This window comes from Anastrepha ludens, chromosome 2 (assembly GCF_028408465.1).
Source record: "Anastrepha ludens isolate Willacy chromosome 2, idAnaLude1.1, whole genome shotgun sequence".
In the NCBI taxonomy this organism is placed as follows: domain Eukaryota; kingdom Metazoa; phylum Arthropoda; class Insecta; order Diptera; family Tephritidae; genus Anastrepha; species Anastrepha ludens.
Window position 1 is genome coordinate 178,516,259 of NC_071498.1, and position 16,683 is coordinate 178,532,941.

Sequence of the window (16,683 nt, forward strand, 5' to 3'; positions counted from 1 at the left end):
ACGTTAAACTATCGTCAGTAAACCGACTTTACAGACAACCTCTTTTTTGTATTGAATGGGGTAGCGACTGTAACCGCCTCTGTAATGTATTGTATCGAAAATTTCCTTGTTAGCTCTTCTACCTTCTCATTACCCTCTATAGACCTGTGTCCGAGAACCCATATCAGAATGATTTCAAGCCAATAACCAAGCAGTTCTAGTGCCTCTCTACACTGTGAAGCTAGTTTGGATGAAATGGAGTTGGAGTCTAAGACCTTGATAGCTGCCTGAATGTCTAAAAAGATAGCTACTTTTGTACCGATTTCTTTGTGATATTTGAGTGATTTTCAAGCTTCCCTGAATGCTAATAGTTCTACTTGGAACACGCTGGCTTATTCAGGAAGTCGAATTGATTTAGATAAGTTGAGCGGTTCCGAATAGAGGCCAGCTCCGACCCCACAGTTCCTCTTAGCACCGTCAGTGTAGATTTCAATATCGTATCTTCCAATCACTTTCCCTTTCCTCCATTCGGTTCCCGATGGAAAATGTACCGTCAAACCTTTTTTGAAGTTGAAGTCGGGGATTATGAAGTCTGATTTGTTTTTCAGTAGTGAAGGTCCCTGTAGAAAGATTTTGCCGTAACCGTACAATCTTGTTGTTCAGTTTCCTATATATCTGAGTCTCACCGCTATATGGTTGCTTTTATGTACAAGTCTAATGGTAACCGATGTGTTAGCACGTTTAGCGCTTCAGTAGGACTGGTGCTAAGCGCTCCTGCGGCTAAGATACATGCTGATCTTTGTATCTTGTTTAGCTTGATTTGGTTGTATTTCCTTTCCATAGCGGGCCACCACACTAGTGCCGCATATGTTAGTATCGGTCTAACAATGATTGTGTAGGACCAATTTGTTGAAGACCCCATTTTGAACTTTGGTTGAAGACCCCATATTTTAAGTGCAAAGTGCTTTCTTCACCCTGTATTCTCCATTGTATCTTCAGCTGAGTTTGGGATCAAGGATAACTTCTAAGTATTTTGCTTGTTGGGCTAACGTGAGAGGACCTCGGTATAATTTTGGAAAATCACAGTCTGATATTGATGATTGTTGATGAACCAGAATTGATTGTTAGTGTAAATGAATTATCCAAATAAATAATAAATACAAGGCGCCAACGATTCACCACGTCTCTGCTCGCTAAGTTTGAGCTCCGCGAACTTGACGAAAAATTTGCATGTGAAAGCAAAATCAAAGTTATGGATTTTGATTAAGATTAACCGCTAGTGAGTATGGTTACACCTCATAAAACTGGTGTAACTCACTATTTTCAATGCTGCCAACTCTCTTTCAAGATACTTTCATAAGACCGGTAAACGTAGCAATTGCCTATGCTGCAGGCAGGTGCAACGATGCCGTTGTGAGAGTCCTTAGGTAGTTGAGCTACGCTAATCTGTAGCTGGCGGCGCAACAAACCGAGCTGATTCTTATCAGTAATTGTAGGTGCAGGGAGAGCTTCACTATTTCCGTTGGAGGGAACTCTATCAAATACCAAGCATCGTTAAAGTATCTAGGAATCCATATCGATGAGAAGCTGACAATCCACGAGCATCTAAAAATAACCAGTTGCAAGGCAATGAGAGTAAACAACGCACTTATTCGTGTGCTACGAATGCTTTGGAGGAACTCAAAGAGGTAAAAGAAAGAGACTTCGAACAGTTGATGGCTCCACTCTCCGAGTAAAGTTCCCTTTGGTATACGAGCAGCGCAACTTAAGCGACTGTATCACTCAAGTGGACACAAACCGACGCCTCAGGAAAAGATAACTGAGCGCGCATGTTCGTGGCTCACTTTTCCAAATGCCGACATATAAGCTGGTTCCCTAACTAGAACACATAGCGAAACAAATTTCTATCTAACCCAGATTCTCAGCAGGCACGAAGGCTTTTTTGTGCACCTCCACCGTTTTTATTTAGCAGATAATTCGACCAGCCCAGAGTGCAGAGCACATACACTAGATTTTCTAAAGAACACTCCGAGCTCGCAAATGTCTTCGGTGTCGTCCCCACGCCAAATAACCTGGTAAAGCAAATCTTGAATTGGAAAGAGAAATGAGAAGCAGTAAAAAAAATCGTAGCGAGAATTGTAAAAAACTCCGAAATATGGAATGGGAGCGCAAAGCGAAAACTAGGCGAATGTGACCGAGCTAGAACATCCACTAGATGCGTCGTTCAAAGAACCCATGTTGAAGCAGATTTCCTGTGGGGGCAAATGGTAAGTAAGTCGGTAGAACTCGTTTCGCTCTACAAAACTATGTTAATTGTATTTTTGAGTTGTTTAATTTTTATTAGTTTCGAAGCTTAGAAATGGAATACCCAGGAGACAACAAGATCAAAGAGTTGCCGAAGCAGCCCAGAACATTTGCGACGTGTATGGAGAAGATGTCATAGGCGAGTCCACAGCACGTAAATGGTTTCCAAAGTTTAAAAATAGCGACTTTGACATCGATGACACCTCTCGCAGCGGCAGGTCTTCTGGGTTCGAAGCAAATAAAGGAGTGCGTGGCTCCAGGAGATATGCCAAGGACAAGAGTCAAGGCGGATCTTCATCCAAAGAAGATCATCATATGTGTTTGGTGGGATTGGGAGGGCATGGTGAGCTGGGAAATATTCGAAAAGAATGCCGCGGTCAACAAGGAGCTTCACATTGCCCAGCTACACCCCGGGAATGAGACTATTTGACTAAAAAGACCTGATCCATACTCCTTCACGTCAACGCCAAGTCCCATATTCCACAAGTCGTCAAAGCAGCACTCCAACAGCTTGAATGCGAGGCCCTTCAGCTTCCGCCGTATACTCCGGATCTTACATCGATCGATTACCATCTTTTCCGCTCCCTAGATAACAAATAGGTCCTTAAAAACTGGCTCAACAACGTCTTTGACACCAGACCAGGCGATTTCTAGAAGAAGGGCATCAACAGACTGGTCGAGAGTGGAGGGAAGAGGTTGTAAACAAATACAATAGATTATTGATATATTATTGATATATACATTTTTTTTTCTGCAAAAACGCTACGAACTTATTCCCCAACCAAGTTTTTACTCTCGAAGAATAACATCTAGGAACCCACCTCGGCTAACTAAGTGACGCTCGATAATTTTACAAAGCCTTAACAGGCACTCTGTTTTTGGTCTAATGTAAAAATTAGTGCCCTTTATATTTGTATTTGCCAGTATGTTTGCATGTATAAATGCATTCAAAGTCCTTCTGAAAATAACACAACTATGTAGCTTCGCATGCCTTCTTTTTTTGACATCCAATACATACTGTCGTACTCGTACATCTCTGGAACTGCTGCCTTTTATTGAACGTATTGGTATCCCATTCGTTTGCAATTCTATTGACACTATTAAACGAATATAAATTTTCTACGTGCGCTACATAACACGTAGGTAAAAGTACATCTACAAGTACAACAAAATGCTTGGAAATTGCAACACTGCATGATTTATGCTCGAGCAACTATTGAAGATGGAAAGGTAAGGCAAGGTAAGGTAAGTGGCATGTGGCCAGGAAACATTTGTTAGAGACGTGGCCAAGACTGCCAAAGCCGAGCAACGTGCCACATGACACTTGAAATTATAAATGTATCACATGATACAACACTACCGCACCACCACTCGCCAGAAAACCGCAACCTAGCAAAGTGCAAAGGAAGTGAGTATAAAATTGAAATAACAGACGAGCGAACAAACTGGCATGACAATAAAGGCAAAAATGGCTGAACACAACAATGGGGGGTCCACGACAACTTACATTTTTACATATACATACTCACACATAAACAAATACATACCTACATGGCTGGCAAAGTAATCGGACACTTGCAACATGAGCGCCAAAGCATGTCTGTGTGTACTACATACTTATGTATCTATGTATTTGTGCATTGGTATTCGCATGCAATCGTGTATCGCCAATGCTGTGGCATCAATAACAAAATGTTGCAGTAAATATTGTCGAGATAAGCAGGATTTGTGTTGCGGTTGCTACAGCGTTTAGCACTTGCCGCTCCTTTTACTTTGCTTTTCGCTGCTTCATGCCCGCATCTTCATCTACACGCACACCCCTTATGCCATGCCCTGCCTGCAACACTTAGTCGGCATGCAGTCTTGTGCTCGTTTTCTTTTCGTAAATAACAAAAATGGCTTTTTAATATCCAACTCGTCCCTTCGCTCATTGCCAATCTGCTGCAATCGGCCTTCTCATCATCACCGATTTGATTTAATTCTTATTTACCAACACATACACACCTGCATACCTCCTAAGGGGAGTAGAAATGGAACTAAAAGTGCAATCGCCGACCAGCAGCGATTATTGATCGACTGCTGGGGCGTGGAAGTATCGTTAAATATATGCACTATAGGTACACTCTTTACTACGTACACACATGCACGCATACACACATACATTTACAATATTGCAGTACGTGCAAGTAGCCATATTTATTACATTTATAAATGTCTGTGCGGTTGCCAGTGCGCACACGTACACATATCTTGTGTCCTGTTGTGCTCGCACACCATAAATTTTCTCTGTCCCAATGTTTGTTTTTGGCGCAGATATTGTAAACAACAAGGTCCCATTTATTTTGCTATTTACTCTCACGCCACGGCAAAGCTGCGATATGTCCTTTTATTACACCATAAAATAGCATCATTGATATGGAATAAATATTCGCACAATGAAAATAAAATTTATAATCTACGTCGGAATTTTTGCTTATTTATCCTGTAGTATTACTATCATATTTCATTGAAGTGCATAACGAGAAGTATCACGAGCGCATTCTAGGGTATTTCCAGTGTTAATTGAAAAATATAAATTATTCAGTTTAATTTCATATTTGTTGGCCTTTGCTTACAAAGTAAATGGACCTTAAGGCATTATTTATTTATTTATTTATTTATTCTTTCATCAAATAAAGTACAACTCAGATAGATTTCTAATACCAAAGGTTAAATAATTGGAAAAAATACTGTGAGGTACAGTAGTCACAATTCAAAAAGTATATATCCAGATTAAGTTTTGACTTGAAAGTCTCTCGTGAGTTAGAGAATATATGTATTTAGCTCCAACAAGAAGCAGCCATTTAATAGGGTTCGTAACTATGTCCCTTTTAAACATTACCGATGAAATTTTTGGAGCAACATTTCTCGTTCTCTACGTACCGCCGCCGAAGAGAAAATCGGATTCCGGCGAGCCTGAAAAAACAGTTGGTATGACGAGGAATGTCATGCTGCCGCAGAAAGAAAGGATGCCGCCTATAGAGCCACGCTGCGATAGGGCGCAACGCCCGAAAGTTCTACCAGAAAGTTCGGCGGCTTACAGAAGGTTTTAAGACCGGGGCGTTTTCCTGTAAGAACAAAGACGGCGAACTGGTAACTCACGTACAGAGCAATCTTAAATTATGGAGGGAACACTTCTCGAACCTGTGAACCTCGAAAATTTGTGAAATTATATGTGCACTGCGTATCTCTAACATATTCACAGGACTGCTACCATATTTCAGAACTTATATAGCCACCCTCGCCGCTTTTTTTAATTTTAATATTACTTTTAATAATTAAAATTTTTTAACGTTATACTCCATGCATTTCCTGATGCATTCACAATCATATTGCCATATTTCAAAACTTATGTAGCAACCCTCGTAGCTCTTTAATGTTTTGAAATTACTTTTAATAATTACAATTTTGTAAAATTACAACTCCTGACATACCAACAAAAATGTTTCCATATTTAAAAGCTTATGTAGCAACCCTCGTATTTATTTAATATTTTGTACTTTTGAGATTATAAAATTTGTAAAATCATAGTATGTGCAGCATCTCACATGTTCCCGTGTCTCAAAACATATGTAGTCACCCTCGTACTTATTTAAAATTTTCAAATAACTTTTAGTAATAATGTTCACATAAATACTCATACAATTAGCAATGACAATAAATAAAAAATGTTATGTACGGAAATAGCTAATCCTTTTCCACATAAATGTGGTCACGAAAAATTGAAATTGGGAATACACTAAAAACTTATTATTTATTACAAATATTTAATAAACTTTATGCAACTTTAATATTTCAATTAAATTAAGCGGTTTAATATTTGAAAACTTTTTCATCACGTACAAACATATTCATGCCCAAGGATATTCGCGAAACAATAACCACCAAAAATGATATGAAATTACTTTTCCATTACCTCCACTCAGGCAATGTGTTAAATTACGAAATTATATTTGCAGAATTTGCATGTAGCTATGTTTGTTCATATGTGCTTGTGTGGGTTAATATAAATATTGAAAATTGCTGAAAAATTAAAGTTTTATGATCTGATGTTCATAACGTCCAGTGCGCAAACATCACATTTTAATTCTCTGTCAGCATGAGGAAACGCAAATTGAAAATAATTTTAATACTTTTTATTTTTATGAATTGTCGTAAAAAGTGCAAATAAAAACTATTCAGTCGCTGTCAAATTGACCCCACTCTGGCTCAGAGGATACAACATTGCACATACACATATACACCTACATACTCTCGACTGTCAGCAGTGCAAATGCCATATCAGCATTTGATTGTGAATTACGAATTACATACAAAGATCTCGCGCATTTTCCTCAAAAGGGACACAACTCCAAATGTTTCGTTTGCCAGAAGTAAAAAAATCAGCAAATAGTAGAAACGTAACTGTTTTAGCAGAAATTTAAAAACAAACTTGATTCACGCTTACACATACCGCGGTACCGCTACTCGACTCTCAGCGAATTTGACAGAATCAGCTGGCTGTTGAGCTCAAGTAATGCAGCGTTTTTTTTAGGATTTTTTATTTACAATACGAAGAAGTGTTTTCTTTATATCCTCTCTCTGCTCTATTTACCTTTTACTTTGACCTAACCTAACTCTTCACTTTTATTTACAAAGGCTGACTATTTGACACTCACTCCTTACTTCTCCCTCCCACCTACATCTACTATTGCACCTCACCAAAGCTCCGCTAATTTCTCCTCTTCAATCTTTGTATTCTTATATTCTCTCATTTTTGGAGTTGATCTCTTGTTTTTTATAGTTGAGAAGTGCAAATGTTAAATGATAAATAATCGATTTTCAAAAATTCCGAGTTATGTCACTCTTGCGATTTGTGCGATTTGTCAGTTATTCAAATGCGCTCATAACCTTGCATTTGAGATAATATTTCCTTTAGACCATATGTCATTTGTATTACTCTGTGGACAGCTGGCTGTCTAGTTGAATGAGTTGACTGCTTGTTTTCATGAGGTCAACATGTCATTTCCATCATCCGCATGGCATGTTAATGCCTTTCGACTTATGCCAAGTAGTTAGTGCTGCTGGTAGTCACTTTTTTCACATACACAAATACGCTTCTCATTCATATATGCAGGATACCCAAGCGAGGTTAGTACCAGTTGGCATTCAACAAATTGCAAATTGAGAATTGAAATGGTGACAGAGGCTAAAATGAAATTTAATTGAAGGGGTTACTTATTTTAAAGGATTAAATATTTATATAATATAGAAAAATAAACCAAATTTTTTCTTCGCGAAAAAACCTTTAGCCCCAATGACGGCTGCGACGTAATCGTAGCAACAAAAGGTGTGTTTGAATGCGGTGTTCACACTACCCCAGCTACGCTAAAAGAAGTTGGCAAAGAAATCAATAAAATGAAGTTGAAAAAGTCGTCTGGTTTCGATTTAATAGCTGCTGAAGTGCTACGAAATCTGCCAATGAACTTCACAATTTACTTAACCAGCTTACTTAATAAATGATTGAACTTGAGATATGTCTCAGTGTACTGGAAATTTGCGCAAGTAATAATACCCAAACCTGGAAAATCTCATAACAAAGTCTCCTCGAATAATTCATTATCGCTGCTACCAGTAATACTATAGCTATTTGAAAAAATACCATTGCCGCGTCTCATTGCCACTTATCAAAAACAACCACTTGATTACCGAAAACCCACTTGATTTCAGAAAAACCACTCAACAAATAACCAAATTCACTGCGTTGTGAGCACCATCGAAATCAGGGAAGATATGGGGGCTTTTTGAAAACTTAACATATGTCCACTAACCATGAGACTAACTTCAGACATATATTTGAGTGCATAAAGAAACACACACAGCTCCATGCACTTGTCATGTCCAAGTAAGCTTATAACTTATACTTAAGGGGGGAGCCTGCTTTAGAGGGTTCACGAAATCGATTTTTTCGTGGATTTTTTTGGGAAGGAAAGAAATATTCGATTGAAACGAAACTTTCAGGTTTTATTATTATATATTTCAACAGTCTTCTCGAATTCTTTCATTAAAATATATGCCATGTTATGCCTGGTGCAAGCATAGTGCCTAGGCGCCTCGAATGTGCATGTGTCGTGCGGCGGGAAAGATGCAGGTCGCAATTTTCATTTGAAACCAAAAACTCAATAAAATTTTTATTTTAGTATAGTATAGCTTCTAGTTAAACCAAGAAAATTAAACAAAAAGTGAGAAATTCAACACTTTTTCACAAATTAAAAATTTTTTTTGGAAAAACAAATCCACTTTAGATTGTTTAAAAATTGGGTTAATCATAACTTTCTTAAGGTTTTTTAGTTTCAACTACAAGAGAATTTAATTTCAAATACTATCAATGTTATCTTGTTTCGATAGGACGTTTAACTTTTCCCCTATCTTTCCCGCCAGTTAGGAAAAATCGTAAAAATAAAAAACCGAGAAATCGTGCGTCAAAGTTTTTGTATTGTATATATACCGGCCGCTCGTATACTTGCTCGACGCTTGCTCACAATTTCTTCTGTAACTCCGAAAATGTTTTGAATTTGCTTCTGAAATTTTGAGGACACTTTTTTGGATAGTTAGGGCAGACATTGATGCAAACAAAAAATCGATTTTTTGAAAAGTAGGCTTCCCTTTTAACTGTCAAACTCATATTACGCGAAAGTTTCCATTCTAAATGCCGTACAAGCTGGATTTACGTAAATCTGTCACCAATCTGATTGGACGAGTCAGTACAACTGAAATTCTGAAGGTGTTTGAAGATAAACAAATCTCCCGTGCGACTATTGTTCGTGTTTTGAAAGATTACCGGAATGGAAAAGAACCGGAAAATAAGGTTATACCGGTTCGCCCACCAAAAGTAAGTACCGCAACAAAGAAAAAACTGCTATCAAGTGCCAAAAACAAGATTGCTCAATCAACACGCAAATTAGCACGAAAATTTGGCATTTCAAAGTCTGGCGTTCACAAGATTTTGAATAAAAACAATGTAATTTATCGTAAATGCGAGCCGATCTCTTGTCAATGTTAATAGACGGTAGATACCCATGAAATGAGACTTTCAGCTATTAGTCCATAGATGTCGCTAGGTTTATTTTTAAACCTTCCCAAATGTCTAGTTTTTTTTTGCCTGTCACCTGTCAACAATATTCAGTTCATTGTTTGTTACGTTTCATACAACAATGCATTTTTGTCGCTCTTAAAAATGTCGAATTTCGTGCCTTTAAACTACGATTTGCGGACATCGTTGATTTTCTGTTATCAATTGAAGAAAAACGCTTCTCAAGCTCATCAAATGCATTTAGAAGCTTATGGTGGACATGCTCTAAGTAGAGCACAGTGCTTCAGGTGGTTTTAAAAATTCCGAAGTGGTGATTTTAGCGTGGAGAACGCGGACCGTGGCCGGCCACCGAAAAAGTTTGAGGACGCCGAATTACAAGCATTGTTGGTTGAAGATGATGGTCAAACGCAAGAAATGATGGCAGAGCAGTTGGGAGTGGCCCAAAAAACCATTTCCAAACGTTTAAAAGACATGGGCATTATTTTAAAGGTCGGAAGATGGGTGACCCAAGAACTGACTGAAAGACAGCAAGAGAACCGAAAAACCACTTGTGAAATGCTGCTCTCCTGGTTCAAAAGGAAGTATTTTTTGCATCGAAATATGACTACGGGTGATGAAAAATGGGTGTATTTCTCCAATCCCAAGCGTAAACGATCGTATGACCCACCCGGCTACAAGCCAAAAACCACGGCGAAACCAAATCGCTTCGGCCGCAAGGCAATGCTGTGTGTTTTCTGGGATCCGCGTGGTATAATTTGGTACGAGCTATTAAAACCAGGTGAAACAGTTGACAGTGCACGCTACCAACGAAAATTGACCCATTTGAACAGCGCTATACAACAAAAACGCACAGAATATGTCGATCGGTACCGCCACATCGAACAAGAGCGGCCCGAGAATTAGTCGAGACCTACGATTGGGAACCGCTGGTGCATGCGGCTTACTCACCAGATTCGGCGCCTTCCGATTATCATTTGCTTGCATCGATGGGCCACGCAATTTCCGAGCAGCGCTTCAATTCTCACGAAGAAGCCAAAAAATGGCTCGATGATTGGTTTTCGGCCAAAGAAGGCCAATTTTTTTGAAGATTAAATTTGTAACAATTTTTTGTTAATACCATATACGTTTGAAATTGAAAAAAAATCTCATTTCATCGGTTTCTACCTGGTATATTCTTAAGATACTAAAGGTGGCGTAAAAGTAACCTTGCGATGTTTTTTGGCTGTAATTAAAAAAAAATTAAAAACTTTGATTCTTCTTGTGGATTATTTTTATTTGGTATTTTAATTTTTTTTACATCAAGTCGAGAATATGATGTCATGTAAATGGCCGCCGCCACAGTTGATTGCCATTTGAGCCCTTTTTATGGCATTTCCCATCACTTTGGCGATAGGTCCTCACATTCTTGACGGATATTGTCTTTAAGAGCTGCAAGAGTCTGAGGCTTGTTGACGTAAACCCGCGACTTCAAAAAGCCCCACAAAAAGAAGTCTGGAGCGGTCAAATCAGGCGATCTTGCTGGCCATTGCAAATCGCCAAAACGGGACATTAGGCGCCCGGAAATGCATCCTTCAGCATATCGGTTGTGGCACGTGCATTGTGTGCCGTTGCACCGTACTGTTGGAACCACATGTTTTCCAATCCCAATTCATCAAGTTGCGGCAAAAAGAACTCGTTGATCACTGCTCTGTAGCGCTCACCATTCACAGTAACCGTTTGGCCCACGACGTCTTCGAAGAAAAAAGGTCCGATGACTCCTCTAGCGAAAACAGCACAGCAAACCATACAGTGACTTTGAGCGGGTGTAATGGCTCTTCGTGGGTTACACGCGGATTTTCAGTGCCCCAGAAGCGTAAGTTTTGCTTATTTACGTACCCGCTAAGATGGAGATGGGCCTCATCACTCATGATTATTTTTGATGAAAAATCATCTTTCTCTTGGTGGTGATTAAAGATGGCTTGAGCGTATGTTAGACGCGATTGGCGGTCAGCAGCTAACAGCTGATGAACCGTCTGGACTTTATACGGAAACATCTTCAAATCTTGTACCAAAATTCGCTGTAAAAACCGTCGACTGATACCCATTTGCGTAGCACGTCGTCTGGTCGATGTCGACGGCGCTTCCATGACATCCTCGGCTACAGCAGCAATATTCTCTGCAGAACGGCTACTCCGGGGTCTGCCACGCCTGGCAGCATCTCGTGTTGTGCCAGTCTCTTCGAGGTATTTCACCAGTAGGCGTTGGACGGCGAGGAAATCTGCGACGAAATTCACGTTGTGCCAAAGTCACCGACCGATTACACTGTGCGACAGTGAAAATATACTTTTATAGAGACCTAGTACAACTTGTAGGTATAGTAAAACTAAGAAACATGGTATAGGAGAAATTTCCAATACACCCCCAAAATCTCGTTTTATGGCCATAAAACCGTTTTTCAGTAGGTTGATGTGAAGAATCACTCCTAACTTCGCCAATTTCCATCCGATTTCGAATTTGTTTTTTTTAGTTCGAAAGAACAAAAACAAGCCTTTTTGACAGTGTGTTGACAATTTTTCTGAAATGACAACTGACGAGACGGTAGACGGAAGTATTTGGAATTTTTTTATTTTTTCTCTATTTTTTCAACTTTGACATAATTTTTACGATATTATCTGATATTGAGGATTTTTTTTAGTACACTGCTGTTATAGTAAATTTAATTTTGCGTCGAATGAGCTATATTTGACTGTAATTGAATTAAAATTAATAGAGTTATGTGGGTTTTAAGATTTTTTCTTTTTTTTTACTACGAGATTTGGTATGCGTTTCGAAGCATGAAAATGATAACAAGTGTCATTATAAACACATAATATTTATTGGAGTATTGTGCAGTGCAGCACTGTACGGTATGGTACGGTGCGGTACGGTGCAGTACACAACGGAACTGGTTCCAAACTTAAAAATGCATTGGAAACGGTCCTTTGGAGTTTAGTATGATACGGTACATTTGTCATTCTCTTCATCAGTTTTGAATACTTCTCTGTAAGAAATTCGATCATCATCACTCATCTTAAGTCGTCATCAACTAAATTCCATTGTTTAAATCGAGAAGCGAGCGTTTCAGATTGCCTTTCCGATAGAAGTAAATCACGAGAAAGATCCTGAAAGTCGGAATTTGATACAATGTGTCGTTCTGAAGACTTAGAACCAGACGGAAAGTACTCTTCATCATCAGGTTTATTGTTATCAGTTTGATCATCATCAGCAATGAGTTGAACTTTTTTCAGTTCATGACTTGCAGTTGAGTCAATCATATCGGGGTTCTTAGCAGTTGCAACATCAGCATACTTTATGTGCTTTCGAGTTTTATAATGATGACCGTTTACGTCCGTTTTACAAAAATAACAATCATCTGGTTTATGATAAGGCTGATGATGCCACATCATCGGAGAATATTGAGAAATTCGACTTTTCTGGCAACGTTTTGATTTATATCTCTTGAAATTCAATGAAACAAACAATAAAACTTTGACGTTTTAATAAGGTTAAATTATAATAACAAACTTCTTTTGTTAATCAATGTACAGTGTGAACTTTGGTACACTTGGGAGCTTTTTCATATTTCCATTGAAAAAAAATGTGCTATAATATGTCAGATATTTTCGTAAGTTCTAACCAGTTCTGTTGTATGCAGTACAGTGTACTCTTATGCATACATATACACTCCAATCAATATTACGTATCTATAATAACGCATCAAAACACGTCCTTATTCCCATTTAGCGTAAGCTATACCTATATACCAAATTAGTAAAAAAAAAAAATAAAATCTTATAACTCTCACAACTCTTTTAACTTTAATTCAATTACAGTCAAATATAGCTCATTTGACGCAAAATTAAATTTACTATTATAACAGCAGTGTACTAAAAAAAATCCTCAATAACGGATAATATCGTAAAAATGATGTCAAAGTTGAAAAAATAGAGAAAAAATAAAAAAATTCCAAATACTTCCGTCTACCGTCTCGTCAGTTGTCATTTCAGAAAAAATATCAACACACTGTCAAAAAGGCTTGTTTTTGTTCTTTCGAACTAAAAAAACAAATTCGAAATCGGATGGAAATTGGCGAAGTTAGGAGTGATTGTTCACATCAACCTACTGAAAAACGGTTTTATGGCCATACAATTAGATTTTGGGGGTGTATTGGAAATTTCTCCTATACCATGTTTCTTAGTTTTACTATACCTACAAGTTGTGCTAGGTCTCCATAAAAGTATATTTAATTTTTTTTTTTTTTTTGTCACACCGTGTTATTGGTCAAATAAACAGTCAGCAATATTCCGCGTTCTGGAGCAGTGTAGCGTAACATTGTTTATTAACGTGTATTTCGGATGTGTTTACTACACAAATGTCAAAACAGAGCTGACATTAGGGGCCAATCGCAAAATTTATAGCATTTTCTGATAGAAGGATTACTTTAGCGCCACCTATTACTATGAACTCTCAAACATGCAAAGGCAAAAGTTATAGTCGAGCATGTCTCAATAGTTCAAGATTTCCAAATTTTGGTAATAGAAATAGGTATTTATATAAAAATTTCTTAGATAATCTTATAAGTCGCTTTCTGATATATTTAGAAATATTATTAAGAATATTCCGTAATACAATTTTACGAGGATGATTTTTATGCGCCATTATAATATTACAGCTTGCCTTTCATGGATCAATTTGATCTCTTAATAAAAACATTGGGAAATGTTTTTAAGTTTTAAATATTCCAATGGTCTCTGGAGGTTTACTCACTAAAAAAGAAATAAAGTGGCTTTATTTATCTTAAAAATATATATATGTTTTCATGGATATATATTTTGTCCATACTCATTTAAACTCAACCATTTGTGCCAGCGCCTTTTGCAATCCTCGAAACACTGCTGATATAGCCTTGAGCTCTTCCAGCGAAACAGTCTTAAACTCTTAAACCGTGCCGAAACAGCGTGCTGTAATGGATCACTTCATCTTTCCTGAACATTAATGGATCCGCATAAATGGGCGAAATTTTAAAAATCACCCTTGAAGTCAATTTCAACATCACAGATCGCACGATTTTTGCTTTTCTCTGTTTATGAGATACAAAATATTTGTGGGTAAAATTATCATAGTTTATCTGAATACTTTATCGGAAAGCCCTTTGCGATATCCTTAAATTGAATGTAACAATTCTACCTAGAAATGCTTGCTCAAACCAGCTGAGTATCACTTAAGTCGTTCAAAATATATAAAGCCTGCATTTCAAACACTGTTATTTGAAGCATTTGCCCTCAATCTAGAAATAAATATTTGTTAAGTACTTTAATCAACTGGGCCAACGAAAATGAGTATTTAATCATTGATGCCAATTTAAGTACACACACAGCTGCAGTTAAGTCCAACCACTTACGAGTAAACAACACCGCACACAAGCACCCACACATACATGCACACATACATGCGTATATACAGTCATTTAGCGCACACACCAATCAAATTGCAAGCAGACAAGCGCAAGCGGATGGCTTACGATCCAGTAGAGCGTACGAAAATCCACTCAATGCACTCGTCGAAAAAATAGCCCGAAGCTTTAGCAAAGACACAGAGATGGGACAGAATAACAAAGCCCTAAGCAACAGAAGCAAAAAATTATAAATGCAAAAAAAAGGAGAGAGCAGACCAAATGAGGCGGTAATACGAAAAGTAGAAGGATGCTGGCGGCACAAATACATCCATACACACTTTAGTGCTGAGTGAAGTAATTAAATTTGATAAATGGCATAGCGCAGAGACTCACTCGCTAGAGAAGGGCGAATAAATGCAAAAGCAAAAACCACAAGCGAAAATAGTAAGCAGCAAAGCGCGGAAGGATGGTGACAAAACGCCAAAGATTGAACTATTTACGAGTTGTGGGCTAGCGAGTTAGAGATCGTGGGATGGAGGCAGTTAATGCAGGAAGAGCAATGAGTTAGTAGAACAAGCAGAATTACCACACCGTTGAAGCGCCGGCATACAAGCGCTATTAGTTGTTTTGCTGATGGCGTTGTTTGCGCCATGCGTCAGGATTGGATTAGAGGATTAAATACAAACGCCACACACGCATACAGACTTAGTAATTATTTATGTGCCACAGTGTAGCGCCATGTAGGGGATTATGTGGTGTTCCCAGCTGGAAGTGGTTGCATTTAGTCCACTGCAAAGTTAGTTGCTATTTTCTATAGGATTGGTGAGCGTATTTATGTTGTTCCACAAACGCAGGGACCTACAGTTTTAAGCTGACTCGCAACGAAAAATTATTTTTTATGAGGATATTTTCCATGGCAGAAATACACTTAGAGGTATGCCATTGCCTGCCGAGCGGTGTCCACTATTAGAACCTGTTTAGTTGATGTTTCATGCACGAAGATTCGAACTCATATACTCTGAACCCCGAATGGTAGTCATGCACCAACCCACTCAGCTACGAAGGCCGGTTAGTCCATATACGCGTATATTTCTGAAGAATGTCTTGGTGTGCGCTGTTTTAACAGTGAAAAGTTTACTAATTCAAACTTCTAACTATCAGGTGAGGTAGGTGAAATGGTTGAAGTACTACTCCGGTATTCCCCCAGTTAGTACCAAAGCGCCGTTTTGACACCATTTTGAGACCTCCAGCAGGGAGATATCTACAACCAGCCAAAACTGTTGATCTAATGAAGAAGATTGATGGGATCCAGATTGGAGCACTGGCTCCGGCTGTCGAGGAAATGAGCACCCAGTGACTTTAATCGTCAAGCCCGGACATAGACAGAAAAAGTGCTCAACAGTCTCCTTCTCTAAAAGGTCCCACAGCTTCTGTAATGGGGATTAAATGGTAAACCTTGCTTTGTCTCGTCTGTTCCGAAAGTCTGATGACCGGTAAACACAGCTAAACGATAGAAATTGAATGAAATGGAGACCCCAGAACTTTCTGAGTCCTCCGTTTATTGTACTGGGTCCAAAGGGTTTTCGAAATAGCACATGAAGAAATAGAGCTCCCTCTTTTCTGCATTTCCCTAAGAAATAAGTTGTGCGATTCCTCTTCAAAAACAGTTGGGGGATGCCGATGGTCGGAGAGGAGATCTGTAATACCAATTCAAGCCCCTTTCTCGCAGGCTCATCAGCAATTTCATTTTCTTTTATGCTCCTATGTTCTGGAACCCAGATCAGAGGAATGTTACCTGGACACCCAAGAGACTTGATCTCTTTCTTACAGGAGTTGACTAGTTTGGATCTGCACCATGGCGTCGTCAGAGTCTCGA